Consider the following 12,726-nt stretch of genomic DNA (forward strand, 5'->3'; position numbering starts at 1 on the left):
AAAAGGGTTGCATTTCTCATTGAACGTCCGTCGTAACAGCTCATGTATCCTAGTTGCTGACAAGAGTAGAGAAGAATGGAAAAGAAAATTTAGGTTCTGTTCGATGAAGATCTGTCCGGTGTAATGACAGGTAAACGGAGTAGAGAGATAGTTCTGACATAGCTCTTGACAATGGAGGTAACACTTAAGAAAAATTAAGACATGCTCATAGCATTTCCCGACCGAGGAAAAACATTCGACAATGAGAAATCGTACTATGTGTTCGGAATTCTAAGAGAAATAGGGATAAACTGCGGCGAAAGACGGGTAGGGCAATCGCGCCACCCAAGTTATGTTACGAAAGGTTGGCAGTACTGGTACGCATGCCAGTGCTGAACCTCGGTGGCCTATCGCGGAAATAATTCTTGTCGTCACCATTAATGTTCGTTGACAAGTGTTAAGCATGTGAAAGACATTGTCGGTTTCGACGTTTCGATCTTACTTTAGAGCCTATATTTTTTTGAAGTACTTGCCTTTGTAGATGGTCTGTGAGTTTATACAATCATGTTACGTGATCTTAAGTTATTTACCTACAACTTAGTGCCTCTAGCCCATTTGTTTAGCGCGCACTTACGCTTTAATTGTCATTGTTAGCCATACTGTGCAAACTGGGGAAATGGCGCCATGGTGGCGGTATTACGCCGGATGTAAAGAAAGCATTTTATCGTAACTGAAAAATGGTTCGTGTAAGGAAACGAACTATAGATAAAGTGAAGTGGACGGCAGGACAGCTTAATGATGCATTGTATCTTGTTTCAGAGTGCAGATCTGTCAAAAGAGTCTCAAATCGATTTAGCATTACCAGAACGACTCTGCGAGGCTGATGGAAAAATAAAACTAAAGGTACCCTTTTATGTTAAGAAATACAGTGTTCGACAGGGAACAAGAAAAACTAGCTACAAGGTTTCTTGAGCTAGCTAATCTCTTCTATGGAATAACTGATTAAACTTGAGCGAGTAGCATACCATCTTGCAGAAGATCTTAAAATTAAGCACAATTTTAAGAGAGAAAGGAACTGACGGGTGAATATTGGGCAGCGGGGTCCCTCAAAAGGTATTATTTCAAGCGTGGTTGGAGCACTTCAAGAAAATCTGTAAACCCATCCAGGACGATCTTGTTTTGTTGCTGGTGGACGACTAAGACAGTCGTATTCCGTCGAATACTTATCAGTTTTTCGCGTAAATCACATATATTAGTGTTCACATCTCGCTGTACCTCTCATAAAAGGCAGCCTCTCGATGTGTATTTATACGGACCACTGAATGAATATGACAGATTTATGAGATCAAACATGTATACTAAAATCATTCCTTATGCTATCTCCTACATATTTAATAAATGACACAAGAGCGTTGCCACCGTTTTGGAAGGTGTTCCGGATTTAAGAGCACGAGTATATATCCACTGAATCCAAAGAAGTTGAACAAGAACGAATTTACTGCAGTACAGCATCCGAACACACAGTCTATCGTAACTGATGATGCAGAAGAAACTTCTCAAGAAGCTATGCACCTTGAAAGCAGGCCTATGTCTGAGGAAATTACGCCAACGGTCGAAGCGTACTTTCGTTGAAACTGAATTGAACCTTCCAGAACCATATGGTGAAAATTTTGCAAAAGCTTTGAGCAAATTCCACCCGTTCCCAAGACTCCAAAAGGCAAATGGAAAGGAACTCCAACCGTAAAAGATATTCGACGGTACTGACAGGAACTCCAAAAATAAGTCCTCGAACAAGCTGAGGCAAAGAAAAGAGAAAAAACTGCAGTAAAAAAAGACGCAAAGGGGAAAGAAGTGAATGAGAATAAAATAAAAAAAACAAGACACGGTAAAGATGAAAAAGCCATGGAGACGCCTAATCAGCTTTTAGTCTTCATCATCTGCTGCTGCTGCTGATGATGATGATCCTAACGAAGCTCTGTGTGATGATGACAAGAATGGTTACACATTATATATTTTTTATGATAAAGTTGGAATCTGCCTTGTTTGTGGAGTAATATATGTGGTACAGATGAATAGATTATGATAAATGGGAAAATGCAGAATTTAGTGGTTTTGATGATGCAGTAAACTATATCTGTGATTTTTTTTAAATGTCTTAGTGGAGCCTAAGATATAAAATGTACTTTTACCCAAGTTTTACTTCGACAAGTATTGTTAAGGCTTATTATAGTCTCATAAAACGGAATGGGTGTAAATTACAACAGCTATAATACCTCTTTACTATTACTCTGTCAGTATGTACGTTTATTCTTGTTTTGCAGATGTATGGCGTCATTATCCTAACGACTTGGCGTTTTCCCCCATTACTCATGGTAATGATGCCACTACATATTTTACAATATATTCGTTAACCATACAACTTAAAAAGATGCATGGCTGAAATAATGATAGTCAAATAGTATTGGTGAAGCTACAGTATTATTCTGTAAGAAGAAGAAGACACTTTTAATCAGGCAAAAAATCTATTTCCCTTAAGGCGGCATCATTATCCTAACATCCCCTAATATACTGCGTAGAAGAACCAAGAGGGAACAAAGAGAGTGGAAGACCAAGAATACAGTGTTCGGATTAGGAAGGTTGTAAGACAGGGATACAATCTTTGTCTTGTACTGTGCAAGCTCTAAATCAAAGAAGCTTTGACAGTAACAAGGTTTATGAATAGAATTAAAATTAAGAGTTAAGGAGTATCAACGACAAAATTCGCTTATGATATTGCTGCCCTTTGTGGAAGTAAGGAAGAACTACAGGACATGTTGAGTGGAATCCATAGTTTAATGAATACAGTAGATGGATTGAGAGTAAACGTAGGATATCGAAATTAACGAGGAGTTGCAGAAATGAGAACAGTGATGAACTTAATTTCGAAATTTGGGACCATGAAGTAGACGGAGTTAAGGAATTCTGCTGCCTTATAAGCAAAATGAAACTGTCGCTACTGTTCCAATGCATTTGTACATGGGCGGCACTGTCGCGACTGTGGCGCGTCCTAAATGAGCCGCCTGCCTTCTGCCTTGGAGTGACAACAGGAGTTCTCTTCCACGACTAGTTGGAAACCTGCAGCGACCAGCGGCGGAATCCTCCCCGCCGGAGCCCTAAATTTTATAATGAGATAAGTTCGAAAATGTAATTTTTTTTTTCCTTTCTAACTCCCCTTAAGTCCCTCTTTGTTCTCATTTCTGCTACTTCCTATCCTTCTTCAATTTACTCTCAATCTATATCCTTTACTCATTCCATTCAGTACATTATGCAGTTCTTCTTCATTTTCACTGAAGATAACAATATTGTCAGCGAATCTTATCACTGAAATCCATACACCCTGAATTTAAATCCTGCTCTTGAACCTTTCTTTTATTTCCCTCATTGCTTCTTGATGTATATATCGAACAGTAGGGGCGAAAGACTACATCCTTGTCTTACATCCATTTTTAATCCGAGCACTTCATCTACACTGGTGCTCTGCGAATCACACTGAAGTGCCTGGCAGAGGGTTCATCGAACCACCATCACAATTGTATTGTATTTTATTGTAAACCGGGGACCTAGAAACAACGGAGAGGCTCCGTCCCCGCCGCAGCAGCAGTGGTCCACAACCCCACGTCGACTTCCGTAGTCCACTTCACCCCTCCGCCGCCTCACACCGAACCCAGGGTTTTTGTGCGGTTCGGCCCCGGTGGACCCCCCAGGGAACGTCTCACACCAGACGAGTGTAACACCTATGTCTGCGTGGTAGCGTAATGGTGGTGTACGCGCACGTGGAGAACTTGTTTGCGCAGCAGTCGCCGTCATTGTGTAACTGAGGCGGAATAAGAGGAACCAGCCCGCATTCGCCGAGGCAGATGGAAAACCGCCTAAAAACCATCCACAGACTGGCCGGTTCACCGGACATCGACACAAATCCGCCGGGCGGATTCGTGCTGGGGACCAGGCGCTCCTTCCCGCCCGGAAAGACATGCGTTAGACCGCACGGCCAACCGGGCAGGCACCATCACAATAGTTCTCTATTATTCCAATCTCGAACAGCGCGCGGAAAAAGCGAACACCTCCATCTTTCGGTGCGAGCTCTGATTTCTCTTATTATGATCATCGTTTCTTTCTGTGCAGGTCGGCGTCAACAAAAATACTTTAGCATTCGGAGGAGGAAGTTTGAAATTTCGTGAGAAAATTCCGCCGCAACGAAAAACGTCTGTCCACCCCAAATCCTGTATCAAGTCACGTAACGATGCCACATTGCGCAGTAGTACTCCAAAAGAGGACCGACAAAAGTAGTATATGCAGCCTCTCTAGAAGATCTTCCATATGCTAAGAGTATGCCAATAAATTGCAGTCTTTTGTTCACCTTTCCAACTTAAGTTGTTCGTAATTGTAATTCTTAGGTATTTAGTTGAATTTGCGGCCTTTAAATTTGACTGGTTTATCTTGTAACCGAAGTTTAACGGCTTCATTTTAGCATTCGTGTAGATGACCTCACACTTTTCATTAGTTTGGTCAGTTGCCAATTTTCGCACCATACCGATATTTTATCTAAATTGTTTTGCATTTGGTTTTGATCTTCTGACGACTTTACTATTTTCGCACCATACTGATATCTTATGTAAATTGTTTTGCAATTGGTTTTGATCTTCTGATGACTTTACTAGACGTCAAAAGGCAGCATCATCCGTATTCAGACTAAGACGAGTGCTGAGATTGTCTCCTAAATCGTTTATATAGATAGGGAACAGTAGAGGGGCCCAGAACACTACCTTGGGGAACGCCAGACTCGGTGACTTTCCGTCAGTTACGACGAACTGTGACCTCTGTGACAGGAAATTGTGATTCCAGTCACATAACTGAAATCTATAAAAACGGATTCAGTTTGAAGTCCCTTGTCAACAGCACTCAGCACTCCGTGTGAGTAAAGAGCTAGTTGTGTTTCACAGGAACGATGTTTTCTGAGTTGGTGTTGATTGTTCTCTTCGAGATAATTCATGATGTTCGAACACAATAAGTATTCCAGAATCCTGCTGTATACTGACTTTAATTATATGAGCCTGTAATGTCGTGGATTACTGCTACTTCCTTTCTTGAATGCTGGTGTGACCTGTGTAACTTTCCAGTCTTTGGGTACGGATCTTTCGTCGAGGGAGCAGTTGTATATGAGTGTTAAGTACGGAGTTATTGCATCGGCATACTCTGAAAGGTACCTAATTGGTATACTGTCTGGACGAGAAGACGCGCTTTTATTAAATGATTTAAGTTGCTCCACTGCTCCGAGGATATCTACTTCTAAGTTGCTCATGTTGCCATCTGTTCTTTATTCAAATTCTGGAATATTTATTTCGGATGCTGTGTTTAGTAACTCTGCATAAGTAGCACTGTCATCGATAGTATTTGCATTGTTATCGCGCAGAGAAGGCATTGATTGTGCCTTGCCGCAAGATCGTTTTATACACGACCAGAATGTCTTTGGATTTTCTGCCGGATTTCGAGACAATGTTTCGTTGTAGAAACTGTTATAAGCATCTTGCATTGAAGTCTGCGCTAAATTTCGATCTTTTGTAAAATATCGGCAATCTTGGAGATTTCGAGTTCGTTTAAATTTGGCATGCTTCGTTCTTGGTCTTCCAATCTTGTTGTACATACTGTACGTTCCTGGCGTTTCCCTATAGCTTATCCCTATTTGTCTCAGTATTTCGAACATCTTGCACCAGTTTACGTTGTCGAAGGCTATCTCAAAGTCGACTATGTGTCTCACTTTTCCTTCGGTCTTGCTTCCATTATCAATTGCAACGTCAGAACTGCGTGAAATGTCCGAATATAAGACGCACAAACCATAGGAGACGTGTAAGGATGAACCCCAGGTTGAGCACATCATTTTACCTTAAGAAATTACAAACTTATTTCAAAATATATCCAACAACAAGAATGATAATTAAATCCACTGTCTTCTCTTGCATTTGATATACATATAATAATGAACACCAAGTTTCTCTTAAATAAGCAGTCTTAAGAAAAGAGTCACTTACACAGCAAATTTAAAACAGAGAAACAATAATTGGAATAAGTAACACGATGAGTAGGCCGAAGCCACCCTCAGCCCCGCAGGGGCCACTCTTAAAACTCCGTGGACAAGTTAAAATAACCCAAAATTTTAAGCGACCTTAAGACCCTTAAATAAAACCCACACAAGTATAAGAGTGAAATTAAATGAAGGTTCCTAAATTGAGTTACACTGAAACCTCCCCTTAGAAAAATTTGTGAATGATTGTGCTGATAAACCCCTTACGTTATTTGATTTTCAAACAGCTGAGCAAAACTGAACGTACTCAGACATTTCTCTCTTTACTTATTCTGATCAACACTACACTGACACACAATGTTTTTAGCGCAATGCAATCTGACTTTCAATAATCCCTACAAAGGAATGGCCCTGACTAACAATAACCTATACCTTTCATGAATCACTTACCTCACAAAAATCTTCGTTACTCAAACTACTGCAATACAGAATGCGCCAATGCTGCCAGCTGAATAAAAGATTCTAACTACTGAAGGCGCTAACTACAGATAGGCATAGTTAGCAAACGAAAGATTTTGATAGAGAATAAACAATGTGTTTACATTAATAGTGTTCAAAAGTCATAATATATATATCAGTTCATGATATCCAGTATTACAAATTTACTGTCTCTGATGGACACACGTCCAGATCATCCGCTCTCAAAACTCTGCCATCTCTCTCCCCACATCCACCACTGCTGGCGGCTCACCTGCTACTGCGCAACGCTACGCTCTGTTCACATCCAACTGCCCAACATTACAATAGCGAATATTCCAACAATGCCAACCAGCCACAGACTGCACACAGCACAGCCAGTGATTTTCATAGAGAGCGCTACGTGGCGTTACTAACATAAAAGCCGGCCGCGGTGGCCTAGCGGTTCTGGTCGCTTCAGTCCGGAACCGCGCGACTGCTACGGTAGCAGGTTCGAATCCTGCCTCGGGCATGGATGTGTGTGCTGTTCTTAGGTTAGTTAGGTTTAAGTAGTTCTCAGTTCTAGGGGACTGATGACCTCAGATGTTAAGTCCCATAGTGCTCAGAGCCATTTGAACCAACTAACATAAAAACCTAAACAGCCTACTTACAACACAACAACCACGAACAAGGATCAATCCTCCGAGAAAGAGGGCAGATTTACAGCTTTAAATCTGGTAATCTTCCAAGGAGTTACATGAAGTGTGCAACGAACTTAGGCCACGCTATCAAGAGCATTGCATTAGAGATGAAATTTAAACGTTCAGAAACTTACGCACAGTAAATGTTCGTGAACTCAAGCACAGAAAACAGATTCTTAGGTTCGTTACGTTAGATCACGAGACAGAGAAGCTCGAAAAGGCAGTTGCTTAAAACCACCCATTAAGTAGAATATCAGGAAAATTTAGCTTGTTTGGCAACTGCAGCTGGAATCAAAACTCCAGTGAGAATTAACGGCCACTGGAGACGCCATCCGGATACAGACAGATGCCAGAATACAGGAGTACGTACACGAGGGCAAGCGCCGCGTCAATTACAGAAACCAAAGCTGTCAACAAATAGCATACACATTACGACACTAAAGTCAAGAGCTCCGGCAATAAGCTCTTCAGGTCTATCAATTAAAGTAACATAACGTTAGCTAAGCAATTACTTAACCCTAAGATAAGTGAATAAGTCTTAAACCTTTTAATTTTAAGCAGAAATTCCAACTACTGTACTAAAACCGATAATATAAAACGATAAGTCTCTTTTAGTAACCAATAGCAGATTTATCAACAGATACAGAACGCTCTTTTGAAACTGCAGAATAATAGATACAAGCTTACCCGACTGGCACGGACTGTAGGCTTAAAATTTATAGATACGATTGAGGTTGTAGACCCTCAAGATTTAAATCCATCTAAGACAAATTTAAAGGAACATTACTTTAGAAAATCAAAAGTTGATTCAACGTTACTCAGAACTTACAACAGATAAGGAATTACTTAAAGGTAAGGAACAATAAATGGAAACACCTGTGCACGGAGCAGACCAAATCAAAGACAAATTTACCGTTTCAGTCAGTGGCCCATCTAAGTAAACATTCGAATAAACATTCAAGTAACCCGAGACCGACTCGGAGAATCTAACAGAGCAGCTGCAGGTACAGTACTTCTTATGTACACCTAAACAGAAATCATTACGCAAATCAGCAAAGTTACACTCACACCTTCAAACAGGTTACAGTAATTGCAAGAAAAACTCATCTTCCAAACTCCAGGGCGAGGTTCACTGAGAGAATAAACACAATACGCACCGTAACTTCTTTAGCACTCCGTATGCCATCATTCTAAGTACTATTCAAGGCCACCAACGTCCAAACTGCACATGCCGAGAACGTTACAGAAGGAAAATTGCTGGTGAAGTCTCTCTCCAAAACCGAGAAATCAGCCAGCATGGATGCATACAGTTCCGAATACCAAAGAGGGCCCAACGGCCGCCATGTCAACAGACTGGCCCCTCAGCCCGTTCCTGCTGCCGCCTCCGGGTTACTCCCCAAGCGTGGCGCGGGTCGCGCCTTTTCCTCACACGCCAACAGCGATAAACCGAGCTAATCAATGCGGCACTCGGCTCTCCTGCCGGGACGCCAGTCAATCAGTGGATCCAAAGATGTCATAAAGCCGCCACAGCTCACTGTCTCTCCCGTGCCTTTACCTTTCCTAAAGCCAAACTGATTGTCATTTAATACATCCTCAATTTTCTTTCCCATTCTTCTGAATATCATTCTTGTCAGCAACTTGGATGCTTGAGCAGTTAAGCTGATTCTGCGACAATGCTCGCTCTTCTCGGCTCTTGCTATCTTCTGAAATGTGTAGATGATATCTCTTCCGAAGTCAGACGGCATATCACCAGGCCCACAAATTCTACACACCAGTGTGAGTAGTCGTTTTGTTGCCACTTCCCCCAATGACTTCAGAAATTTCAACGGAATGTTTCCTGTCCCTTTTGTATAACTGGATCTTAAATCTTTCAAAGCTCTTTTAAATACTGATTCTAATTCTGTTCTACCTATTCCCTTCAACACCTGTTCCTTCTTCAGTCACGTCGTCTTCTTCTTCTATCACGTCGTCAGACAAGTCTTCCCATCTATCTTCTCTCTCCCCTGCATTTAACAGTGGAATTCTCACTGAACTAGTAATGCTACCGCCTTTACTTTTTATTTTACCGTAGGTTCTTTCGACTGTTCTATACGGTGAGTCCGTCTTTCTGACATCATTTCCTTGGACGTTTTTGTACTCCTCCTTCCATCGATCAGCTGAAATATGTTACCCGTTATCCATGTTTACTTTACAAGTGCCGTCTTTGTACCTAGAGTTTTCTTTGCAAGTTCTGTGATTGCCCTGCTTTAGAGATGTCCATTCCTCTTCGAACTGCCTTCTTGCCTTCTGAGCTACTAATTATCACAGTGTCTATAGTCTCAGAAAACTTCAAACCGTAACTCGTCACTTTATAGAACTTCAGCATCCCACATCTTTGCTCACTTGTTCTTCCTGACGTCTCTTAAACTTCAGCCTACTCTTCATCATTACTATATTGTGATCTGACTCTATATCTGCTCGTGGGTTCGCCTTGCAATCCAGTATCTGATTTTTGTGTCACTGCCTGACCATTACCTAATATAACTGAAATATTCCAATATCTCCCAGCCGTTTCTATGCATAAGTCCTCTACTTATGATTCTTGAAGAGAGTATTCGCTATTACTAACTGATATTTGTTGCAGATGTCAATTAGTCTTCCTCCTCTCTAGTTTCTCTTACCAAGCACACACCTTCCCGTAACGCTTTCTTCTACTCCCTCCCGTACAACCGCATTCCAGTCCCCCATGACTATTAGATTTTCATCTCCTTTTACGCACTGAATTACCCTGTCAATATCCTCATATACTTTCTCTATCTCCTCGTCCTCTGCTCTACGTCGGCGGATGTACCTGAACTATTGTCGTCGGTGTTGGTCTGTTGTCGATTCTGATGAGAAAACCGTATCACGGAACAGTTCTCAGTAATGAACTCTCTGTCCTACCTTCCTATATAACGAATCCTACTCCCGTTGTACGATTTTCTGCTGCTGACATTACCTTCTATTCATCTGACCAGAAATCCTTTCTTCTTTCCATTGCATTTCACTGACTCAACCCCGGCGGGGTGAGGGATTTTCTCTGCCTCGTGATGACTGGGTGTTGTGTGATGTCCTTAGGTTAGTTAGGTTTAAGTAGTTCTAAGTTCTAGGGGACTGATGACCATAGATGTTAAGTCCCATAGTGCTCAGAGCCTAAACTGACTCAACTATATCCAGAGTGAGCCTTTGCATTTCCCTTTTCACATTTCATTGCTTTTCTACCACGTTCAAATTTCTGACATTCCACGCCTGCACTAGTAGAATGCTATCCTTTCGTTGGTTATTCAACCTTCTCATCGAGGCCACTTTCCCCTTGGCTGTCCCCTATCGGAGATCCGAATGTCGGACTAGTACAGAATCTTCTGCCAATGGAGAGATCATCCTGAAACTTTCTTCAGTTACTTGCCACATGTCTTGTGGATATACATTGTGTGCCTTTAATGCAATGGTTCCCATTGCTTTCTGCATCCTCATGCTGTTGATGATTGATGGTCCTTCCACCTCTGTGAGCAGTTTCCCACCCCAACGGCAAAAGAGTGTCCTGAACCTCTATCCGCTCTTCCGCCCTCTTTCACAAGGCCGTTGGGAGAATGAGGTTGGCTTCTTATGCTGGAAGTCTTCAGTCGCCATTGCTGATGACTTTCATTTAGAATTTCAGCGGGGGCAGGATTTGAATCTGGAACCGGGGACGTTTTGATCACTAATCAAAGACAGTATCTCTAGATCACGGGGTATTCTCTGTTACGGTATTTAATCGGAGCTCCAGTTGGGGACAAGTTATCATATATTTTATTGACTTTGTTCCTAGATGAGGATTGTTGTTTATGTAAGGAAAAACATTATTTTTTGTCATATTGAGCTTGCTGTCATTCAAGTCAGAACAATATTTTTTCATGCACGGATGATAGGAGATTTATAAATTTGTGTACTGAACTTGTTTTACTATCGCATCCTTCGCAAATTATTTTAGTTGTATTTTGTAATTGCTGTGGAGGCTGATGAAGTACATCCATTTTGTAATTTAAAATTATATTATTTTTAAATTGAATTGTATTTGAATATTACTATGTTTTAATGGGTGTTTTGGAAATGACATTGTAATGTGTTTTGAAAAAAAGTGTCATACTCGCGTCAGCTTACTCCTTGCACTGACTTGATTCTGTAACATTGCATATGATGGACGAAGCAAGATTAACACAGTTAAGAGACTAGAGCATTTGAATGTTCATATTGTTGCTAGTTAATTAAAGTCATTAACGAAAGTTTGAGTAACAACAACGTCTACAAACTTTTCTAGCAGGCATTAAAAAAAAAAAAAAAAAAAAAAAAAAAACTACTGAAACTACTTGAAATCTGGTTCGCAGGACAGAGCGGATCAGGTTATAGTTGTGGAAAGGGGCCAAAATCAGTTATTGTCAGCTGTACAAAACATACAGACTTTATTTTCCTAAAACACTTAATCACACATGCCCTTAAAAGCATTCAAAACAATACGGCTGAAGGCCCAAACACAAGTTATTAAAATTGCCTTAAGGAATACACGGCAACGGCCTTGCCGCAGTGGATACACCGGTTCCCGTGAGATCACCGAAGTTAAGTGCTGTCGGGCGTGGTCCGCACTTGGATGGGTGACCATCCTGGCCGCAATGCGCTGTTGCCATTTTTCGCCGTACACTCAGCCTCGTGATGCCAATTGAGGAGCTCCTCGACCGAACAGTAGTGGCTTCGGTCAAGAATACCATCATAACGACCGAGAGAGCGGTGTGCTGACCCCACGCCCCTCCTATCCGTATCCTCCATTGAGGATGACATGTCTGTCGGATGGTCCCGGTAGACCACTCGTGACCCGAAGACGGAGTGCTTTTTAAGGAATACACACGGCTGAAGGCCTTAGTTACAAAATTTTACATAAAAACTCGGCTGAAAGCCACACACTGGAGATAGAAGAACTGAGGGCTTAAGGCCCGGATAACAAGAATTTCAGACATTCACTCCGTCTTCACGCCACGAGTGGCCTACAGGGACCATCCGACTGCCGTGTCATCCTCAGTGGAGGATGCGGATAGGAGGGGCGTGGGGTCAGCACACCGCTCTCCCACTCGTAATGATGGTATTTTTGACCGAACCGCTACTATTCGGCCGAGTAGCTCCTCAAATGGCATCACGAGGTTGAGTGCACCCCGAAAAATGGCAACAGCACATGGCGGCCTGGATGGTCACCCATCCAAGTGCCGACCACGCCCGACAGCGCTTAACTTCGGTGACCTCACGGGTACCGGTGTATCCACCGCGGCAGGGCCGTTGCCTACAAGAATTTCAGACAGAGAAGAAAATATTAAAAGGTTTTAAACAAGTGACTTTTCAAATTTTAATTTAAGATGGCTGAAGGCCTTATCTTAAAATATTTCACGTAAAGTTCGGCTGAAGGTCGCATACTGAACATAGAACAACTCAAGGCTTAAGGCCTGGATAATAATAAGGATTTCCAATGGGCAAAATCCCCTTTCTTTTTAA

At 41.8% G+C, this 12,726-nt stretch overlaps 1 pseudogene; it reads right to left on the bottom strand.

The window, feature by feature from the left end:
- Window positions 1–12,400: 12,400 nt before the first annotated feature.
- LOC124791197 lies at window positions 12,401–12,518 on the bottom strand (annotated as a pseudogene).
- Window positions 12,519–12,726: the final 208 nt, after the last annotated feature.

This window comes from Schistocerca piceifrons, chromosome 3, assembly GCF_021461385.2.
Source record: "Schistocerca piceifrons isolate TAMUIC-IGC-003096 chromosome 3, iqSchPice1.1, whole genome shotgun sequence".
Classification (NCBI taxonomy): domain Eukaryota; kingdom Metazoa; phylum Arthropoda; class Insecta; order Orthoptera; family Acrididae; genus Schistocerca; species Schistocerca piceifrons.